This window comes from Camelus ferus, chromosome X, assembly GCF_009834535.1.
Source record: "Camelus ferus isolate YT-003-E chromosome X, BCGSAC_Cfer_1.0, whole genome shotgun sequence".
NCBI lineage: Eukaryota > Metazoa > Chordata > Mammalia > Artiodactyla > Camelidae > Camelus > Camelus ferus.
Genome location: NC_045732.1, coordinates 75463317 through 75471708, shown reverse-complemented (window position 1 = coordinate 75471708; position 8392 = coordinate 75463317). Strand labels below are relative to the sequence as shown.

General features: G+C 43.6%; 1 protein-coding gene across 7 annotated transcripts in view; it reads left to right on the top strand.

The window, feature by feature from the left end:
- Nucleotides 1–6725: 6725 nt before the first annotated feature.
- KLHL13 (kelch like family member 13) overlaps nucleotides 6726–8392 on the top strand; it is a 156645-nt gene continuing 154978 nt past the window's right edge. The window contains exon 1 of one of the 7 annotated variants that reach the window (XM_032475576.1): nucleotides 6726–7027. The gene's annotated coding sequence lies outside the window, so the exon portion shown is untranslated. The remainder of the gene's footprint in view (nucleotides 7028–8392) is intronic. The other 6 variants (XM_032475586.1, XM_032475577.1, XM_032475582.1 and 3 more) reach the window with 6 other exon arrangements.

Sequence of the window (8392 nt, the reverse complement as noted above, 5' to 3'; positions counted from 1 at the left end):
ACATTAATTCATGATCCATCCCAATTTGTGAAATGTTGAATATTGAGTGTTATTATCGCATTTACAGATTAGAGAAGTCAGTGAGTGGAAAAGACTTTCCCAACTTACGTAGTATTGGGGAGAGCTCACCTTCCAGCATCAAAGAAGGGACATGGAAGGCCTTTCAAAAGTAGTTTTGAAATCATATTTGATATCTAATTATTTTGTCTGCACTCCATTCCAGCTCAGGCCTCGTGATTTCTATGAGTTCTAACGTGCAAGAAGTAGCAATTTGAAACTGGTAGGTGACATACTTAGATCTGTATTTGAGAAAAATGACACTATTTTATACAGTAATATCATGGTAAAGTTTTAAAAAGGCATCTTAAGTTTAAAAATTCAACCCTTGCTCTGGATATGTCTACTTGGAGAGTAGTACCCTGTTCCCTGTGGGTATAAGTGCTCCTTATCTCCTATGTTGAGTACAACTCCAGTGGTCCTGATGTTTTCTTGTTTCTCACTTGGAGGTGACCTCTTTTCTTACCCATTGTTCTTTTGGTGTCTCCTCTGGCAACTAAGTCTTCTGTGAGTGTATGTTCCCCAGAGTTTTCTTAATTGTTTCCATTGTTTTAACTACCATCTCTTTATAAATATATTCTAATTAACTGCTCTAGTTCTGTATCTCTAGTGGATTTAGTCCTATCTAGACATAACATGCTTGGGGGGCGGGATGGGGATGCAAAATGGATGAAGGAGATCAAAAAGTTCCAAACTTTCAGCTATAAAATGAAGTCACAGGGATGTAATGTACAGCATGGTGACTATAGTTAATAATATTGTACTGCATATTTGAAAGGTGTTAAGAGATATCTTAAAAGTCCTCATCACAAGAGAAAAAAGAAATGGTGATGGATTTTAATGAGATTTATTGTGGTGATCATTTCACAATGTATACAAATATCAAATTATTATGTTGTATACCGGAAACTAATATAATGTAAGGTGTCAATTAAAACTGAAGAAAACAATTTTTAAAATGACTTGGCTAAAATATGACTGCATAAAAATTTCACTAAAGCCTTTCCTCTTTATTAGGAAAAAAATCACATTATTTTCATCAAGTCTCAGTACAGAAAAATCAGAAAGTACAGACAAGTAAAAGAATATAATAACCCCCATAATCTTATACAGAAAAGGATTAACACTGCTATTATCTCAATGTATAGTTTTCTAAATTATTTTCTCTATGTATCTATATGTGTCTATTGTGGGGGAAGGTATCATAATACTGTTTTCTAACCTATCATGAACCTCTTTCCATTTTAACACATAAAGTCATGTATCATTTTTGAAAGTGTGTGGAGTATTCAATTATATACTCATATATTTAACCAAATTCCTGATTTGGGACTTTATTTCCAATGTACTGATTTGACAAAAGGATTTTGGGGGGGGAAGGGGGAGGTAATTAGGTTTCTTTATTTATTTATTCTTAGAGTAGGTACTGGTGATTGAACCCAGACCCTCATGCATGCTAAGCATGTGCTCTGCCTTTGAGCTATACCGTCTCCCGCTGATATGAGAAAGAGTGATTACGTGAATTCCTGTTGCTTGTGTCACACACATGACACTTATCACACATGCTTGATATAGTGGTTACTTGAGCTTTGGCATATCTCCTCAAAATGATTCTATAAATTTTGAGAGCAGATCTTATATTTCTTTGTGTCTCCCGTAGAGTTTAGCATTGGCCTTGCATATGGGAGGCATTCAATAGATGTTTGTTGAATGAATGGAGAGATGAGGTACTCATCCTGAGGCAATCACTGATCTGCTTTCTATTGCTATAGACTCATTTTCATTTTCTAGAATTTTATATAAATTGCATCATACAGTATGTACCCCTTTCGGTGTGGCATCTTCCACTCACTTAAGATAATTATTTTGAGTTTCATCCAGGTTGTTATGGATATCATGTTGTAGCATGTTGGGGGGGGCGACTGACAACAGTTATGCACTATTTCTTGTGGAAGCCTGCCAGTGAAGCCTCTCCATTGCAGAGAATCTCCCTACCTGTTTGATCTCTCCTCTTGAATATCTCACAGTCAAATGGAACATGTCTAAAATGGAACTCTTTATGCAGTGCAACCCCCCACCCCCAAAAACCCTCCTCCAAAACCTGGTTGCTCCAGTCTTTCCCAGGCTAGTAAATGATACCATCTTTCATCCAGTTGAATGGGTCTTCCTAGTTGCTGGGTCATCCTCTTGAATGTATCTTTGCTCCATCATCCTCTTTTCTGTCTCTACAGCCACTGCTTTGGCTTTTGCCCCTATCCAGCTCAGAGAAATCATGGTGAGTTGAAAACATACATTGCCTCTTATCACTTTTACACTTAAAACCCCTTAATATATCCCTTGCACTCATCCTACAGGTCTGTTTTTCGAACCTTTTGATTCCAGAGTTGCCAGGAACTTTTAGATTTCTAACCCTCCAAATTTGAGCTCCTGTAAGAATTAAGTGCATAGGTCTTGTGTTGAGAAGTCAGTTCTGCAACCATCTGGACAGAAGAGGGCAGGGTTAGAATCATCCCAGAATCCTGCATAGAAAATAGAGTTAGTGTAGTTTATGGCTTGTGTCTCCCTTGATGTTAGAAAATCTGTACAGATCCTTTTCCATTCTTTCCTGCCCCTGACTCTTCAAGCTCGCTCTTGACCTTTCCTTGAAGCCCAGTGAAGAGCTCACTTATCTAACTAAAGGGATGGAACATGTTGGTTTCTTTTCATTTAGCAAGTGTGTATTTATTTATTTATCTATTTAAACACACATCACCTCCCATGTATCTATCTGTCTATCTATCTATCTCTCTATATATATTCTGTCTACTAATCTGGTCTAGACAATTTTGTGAGCCACAGGGGAATAGAAACCTTTCTCCTTACTCTGTTCCTTATTTCAAGCTATGGAGCAAGGAAAGGGCTAAGCAGACACCCTGTGGACTCTCCATAAATACCCATTACATTCAATCAAGGGCCAGATGAGTGTTTCAAAGAAACACAAATTGAGCCAAGAGGCCAAAAAGATGTCCTAATACTTTTCAACTTGTTCTTTAATCAGAGTTAATGCAATCGAAATCCTTTTAGTTTCACATCTATTAGGCACACAGCAGACTGGCAAATGCTTCTGGATGGACAAAGCCTCAACCATGGCTTGGTGCTCTTTGGTGTGTGTGCACGTGTCCAAGCATGTCCACATATGCCTCTGTCATCTCTATCTTGCTGACTTTCTAGAAATCCATAATTAAATGGGTCTTGTCCAACCACTGGGGAGCATGGTAGGCAGAATTCCAAGATGACTTCCAAGATTCTTGCCCTCTGGTCTACACCCCCTGTATATTCCCAGCCCGTCAAGTGTAGTCCAGACTTGTGGATCTGCTCTGGGATCACTCCGATGATTAGATTATATTACATGACAAAGGTAAAGAGATTCTGAAGATGTAATTAAAATCCCTTCAGGAGAAGAAAGATGTTCTCCAGCTGACCATGGCCAATTAGCTCTGTTTTAAACTGATGATGGAGAGTGATAGGCTCGAGAGCCTGTGGATGCTGAGGGTGTCAATCCTTTAATAACCACGAGGAACCAAATACAGACAACAACCTGAATGAATTTGAAGGAGGACTCTGAGCTCCACAGGTGAACGCAGCCCGGTGGACAACTTGATTGCAGCTTTTGTGAGACCCTGAGCAGCACAGCCAGCTCAGCTATACCCGCACTCTGGACCCCCCAGAAACTGAGAGAATACATGTGTGTAGTTTTAGGCCAGCACCAAGTTTGTAGCAATTTGTTATGCAGCAATTAACAATAATACAGAGGATACCCAGCTGGCATTTAAATTTCTTCCCGTTATGTTAGTTTGCTAGAACAGCCATAACAAAGTACCATGAACTAGGTGGCTTAAACAATAATAAACAGAAATTTATTTTCTCACAGTTCTCATAGAGGCTGTGTGTGCATGATCAAGGTGCCTGCAGGTTTGGTTTCCTCTGAGGCCTCTTTCCTTGGCTTACAGATGGCCACCTCTTCCTCTGTCCTTACAGGGTCAGTGTGCATGCACATGTGTGTCCCGATCTCCTCTTCTCAGAGGGACAACAGTCATGTGTGATGAGGGCCCACCCTAAAGACTTTATTTTAATTTAATTACTTGTTTAAATAATTTATCTTCAAATAACATTACATTTTGAGGTACTGGGGGTTAAGATTTAAATATATTAATTTTGAGGAGGGGTGCACAGTTCAGTCCATAATAGCCATCATTGTTTTCTATATTCTTTTCACCAGTTATAAATTGTTTTGACTTCTTTTCTTATTCCCTGAGCCTCTGTTACATCTTCCCATTCTTTAGATTTTTACTGTACTATTGATATTCCAATTTTTTTCTATTGAATTTTATTTATTGGGGGGTAGTGATTAGGTTTATTTATATATTGTTTTAAATGGAGGTGCGGAGGATTAAACCCAGGACCTCGTGCATGCTAAGCATGCACTCTACCATTGAGCTCTACCCTCCCCCACCATGTTTTTTTCTAATTCTTGGCATTTTTGGCTACAGGTTTAACAAGCAGCAATCTTCATGATTACACCCCTAGCTTCTAGTGGCCAATCAGTCTGATACTAACAAAAACATCGCCTTACATTTGTATATGGTTTTTATAAGGTACTTTCACGTGACTTTTTAATTTTTTTTAAACCTAGAACAATGCTGTGAGGCAGATCAGGCCGATATCATTACCCCTAAGTTCAGGAAGACACACTCAAAAGAGCTGATGGGGCTAACTTCATGTCACATCGTTCCTGTCTTCTGACTCCAAGTCAATGTGCTCTGTCCACTAGATTAACTATTCAAAGCCTCTGAATCCAAAGAGCAACTGATTCCTCCTGTATAAGTGTCTTTTTAATGTATCTTAGACCTATCTGGTTGTTTACCCTTGCTATGTACCTTGAAGTGTTTTCTTTTATCTTCAGTTGGGGCTGCTAGATCCACACCTGATTATCCCGTTATCCTGTTATTTCTGTTTGAGAACTTCCTGTAAAACTACCCTACTTGAACCTTTTTATGGCAGGGATGAAGAAATTACTTGGATGTATATCAACTCTGTTGTATTTACTTATTTAGTTTTAATGTATGTGCCAGATTTTTCATACACCCTGAACTCAATTGCTTTAAACATATTTCCTCAATGAGATTGTCAACTCCTGTGTGGTGCTTTCCATTTAATAGGCATTTTGTGTGCAATATTTGTCAAATAAGCCTGGTGGAGAAGCCAATGAATGCATTCCTGTTAACAAAGATGAATTGTGTTGAATTCACTGACAGGTAAAAGATAATAATGTAAATTCCACGTGCATTTGGAATTCTTACCTCTTCACCAGTTTGATAAAGCCTAACAATGTGATGATATCGTTAGTTCTAGCAAGTTTTTTAGTAACTGATCATTTTCAAAGTTACCTAAAACTCACTACTAGAATTTCAGCGTATGGAATTTGAAATACTAAGTCAGCAATGTTGATAACTCAGATGCCTGATCAGTTTACTGGTAGGCGCAGGGAAACATGAAGAACAGTCCCCACAGTCACCCCCATCACTTTGAAAAACAAACAAAAACCAAAAAAGCAAACAGTGAGTAAACTGGTTGCTAACAGCAAGCTCCCATTATTTTTTCTAGGAGGAGTCTGGAATTATAAGTAGAAGAGGCCAAGGAAGAGATGTAAGAAGGTGGCCCCAGGCTGTAACCGTCAAGAAGGCAAAGGACGAATGGAAGATCTCCGAGGGGGAAAAACAGGCTTGACTGGGGTTTTTGTTGGGGGCTTGGCGGACAGAACTGGGAGGAGAAAGTCAAGATTCTGACTTAGAATAGCAGTTCCGCCAGTTTGGAAGCAGCCTTGCACCGGGGTTTAAGAGCCCGGGCGCTTGAATCACACTGCTTGGGATTCTGGGTCCTGCTCTGCCCCTTACCAGTTGGGTAACCTTGGGCGACTCGTTTGACCTTTACGCCTCAGTTGTCACTTGTAAAATGGAGATAATAGTACCGTGGACCTTGTGGAGTAGCCTTGAGTGAGAAGTGAGTTAATAATTCAACGCTGGGTTCTTAGCAGAGTCTCGGTTAAATGTTAAAGTGCTGTATTTGTTATTCTTCCTCTTTCTTAATCGCCCGTACCTCCCGGAGGGAGGAGGAGCATTGAAGCGCGTGCCGCATCCGAAGAGTGATGAACAGTTGTGTGACCGCCTGGTCAGGCTGATTTTGAGGTGCGCGCCCCACCGAGGTGAAGCGGTTTCGAGGGCACACTTTGTGCCCTGGGCCTCCGTGACCGAGAGGGGCCGCGACAGCGGCGGGCAGGAGGCACCAGGGGGCCTCCTCTTGGCGGGCGCCCTGTGTCCCTGGTTACTTGACAGTTTTCACCTCTTTGGCCTCCTGTGCGCTAGAGGCCATGTGTGCTCAAACCCGAGCGTCCCGGTTTCGGAGGCGCGACGGCCACTTGGCGGTCACCCCGCCTCCGGGCCCCTCCTCGCCACGGTCCAGCGACCACGGAGGAGTTGATCTCGGACCCTCCACACGGTCCTAGCCCCAGCTCCCCCGCCTCCCGCGCAGGCGCCGCCGGGGCCACCCCCGCCGCCATGTTTCCCCCGCTCGCGCGCTCCCTCCCCTCCCCTGTCCTCCCCAACTGGGCTCCCGCCCCCCTCTCCCGCCCCCCACCCCCACCCCCTGGTGAGGTCAGGCGGTGGCTCTGCCGCTGCGGCCGCAGCAGCACTGTTCCTACTCCGGGGAAGCCTGGAACGGGGATTTTTGAAGTAAGTGGAGTGGCATTCGGCTTACGGTCCGTGCTCTCCGCCTGCGGGAAAGCCCGGCGAAGTGACCCGGGCGAGCAGCGGGTGCGGAGGCGCGGGGGCCGGTGCCTCGCGGCAGGAGGGAGCCCCGTCTACGTCGCGCGACTCGCTCTTTCGCCCTCAGAGCGCGGCGGCCGGCGGACAGGCGGCGGGACGCGGCAAACAAGGTGAGGCAGGGTCCTGAAGTCGCAGGGGCTCCGTCAGCCGCCGCCGCGCCCCCAGGACCCGGCGAGGCCAGGCGGTGCGCGGTACGGAGTTGTGAACTGCACCAGGGGCACTGGGACAGGGAGCTACCTTCGCTCATTGCATGGCCCCTTGTCCCCCAACCCTTTTTTCGCTCGCTTGCGGGTGTGCGCCCTTATCCCTACACCTTCTCATCCCTACCTCTCGGACTCGCTGGCTCCGCCAGACGCCTGGGTTCTTTTAGGAACACTGAACCTAGTTTTCCTTTGCTTCTTTGTTATCCCTCCAAGATCTTCTTCTCCGGGCTGTCGTTGATGTTCTGGGGTCCATCTGCCCGCCTCGGCCCCACTGTCTCTTGCCTTCTAACAGTTTCTGCTTTGTGCCTCCCAACCCATCCTTCCCTCAGAATCTTCTAACTTGCGATGCTCCGCTGCTGGCTTCTGAGTACTCTTCTCTTCCTCGAAGCTTTTAACTCTGCTTTGAACGTTTTCATCTCTAAAAGTCTTGGCTTCTTTGGATTAATCACAATTGACTAATGATTCTCTTGGAAGCTTACAGTCTAGTCTACGGTTTACTGAGAGTGATGGGAATGATCCTTTAGTAAATATCAGTTAAGGAACTAGAAAGTTTCTTTCTAGTTTTAAATAACTTAGTCCGAAAACCACAACCACTTAGAAGGTATGTATGTTTGTATTTAGTCCTAGCACATGGTCCTAAATCTGATTTTTCCCACGCTGCCAAGCAGGCCAGAGAGAGAGTGGGAGGGACTTTCATGCCTGGCTTCATTTCTCCTTCTGTGAACTGGGATGGATGTTCATCTTTTTGGTGTGGTTAGAGCACTGGTGGTTTGGGATAAAGTCATTCGAGTTAGCATAGGCTGGTTACTAAGCACACCAAATGGGAACTGACAGACTCTGGGGTTTTAAACTGTCTCTGGAGGGCACTTGCCTTCTTTCTTTTTCTTTAAAGAAGCTACAATTTCTTAATTATATTTCTTATTTGTATATACCCTGAAGAAGCAGAATTTAAAGACCGTGTAAAAGAGACTGCTTTTCTGTGGATTTTAGATTAGTTGGCTGACGTTGATTTCACACAGCCCCAGGTATTCCTGCCGCGATATTGCCTTCTCCCCATGCAGTTGCCCTGTTAGCTCCGATACTGAGTTTCATTTACTCACTTCCATGCTCTAATTAGTGCGTGAAGAAAATTGAATGGAGAAGCTGAAAGTGGAGGCAGATACCGGGAACTGGCACATGCGGACCTTGGTAGCTGTGTTTTTGGAAATGGGCTATATCTAGAGTTCAAGTTTGAAAACTGAGAAAAGTGTTGAAAACTGAGAAAAGTGCAAT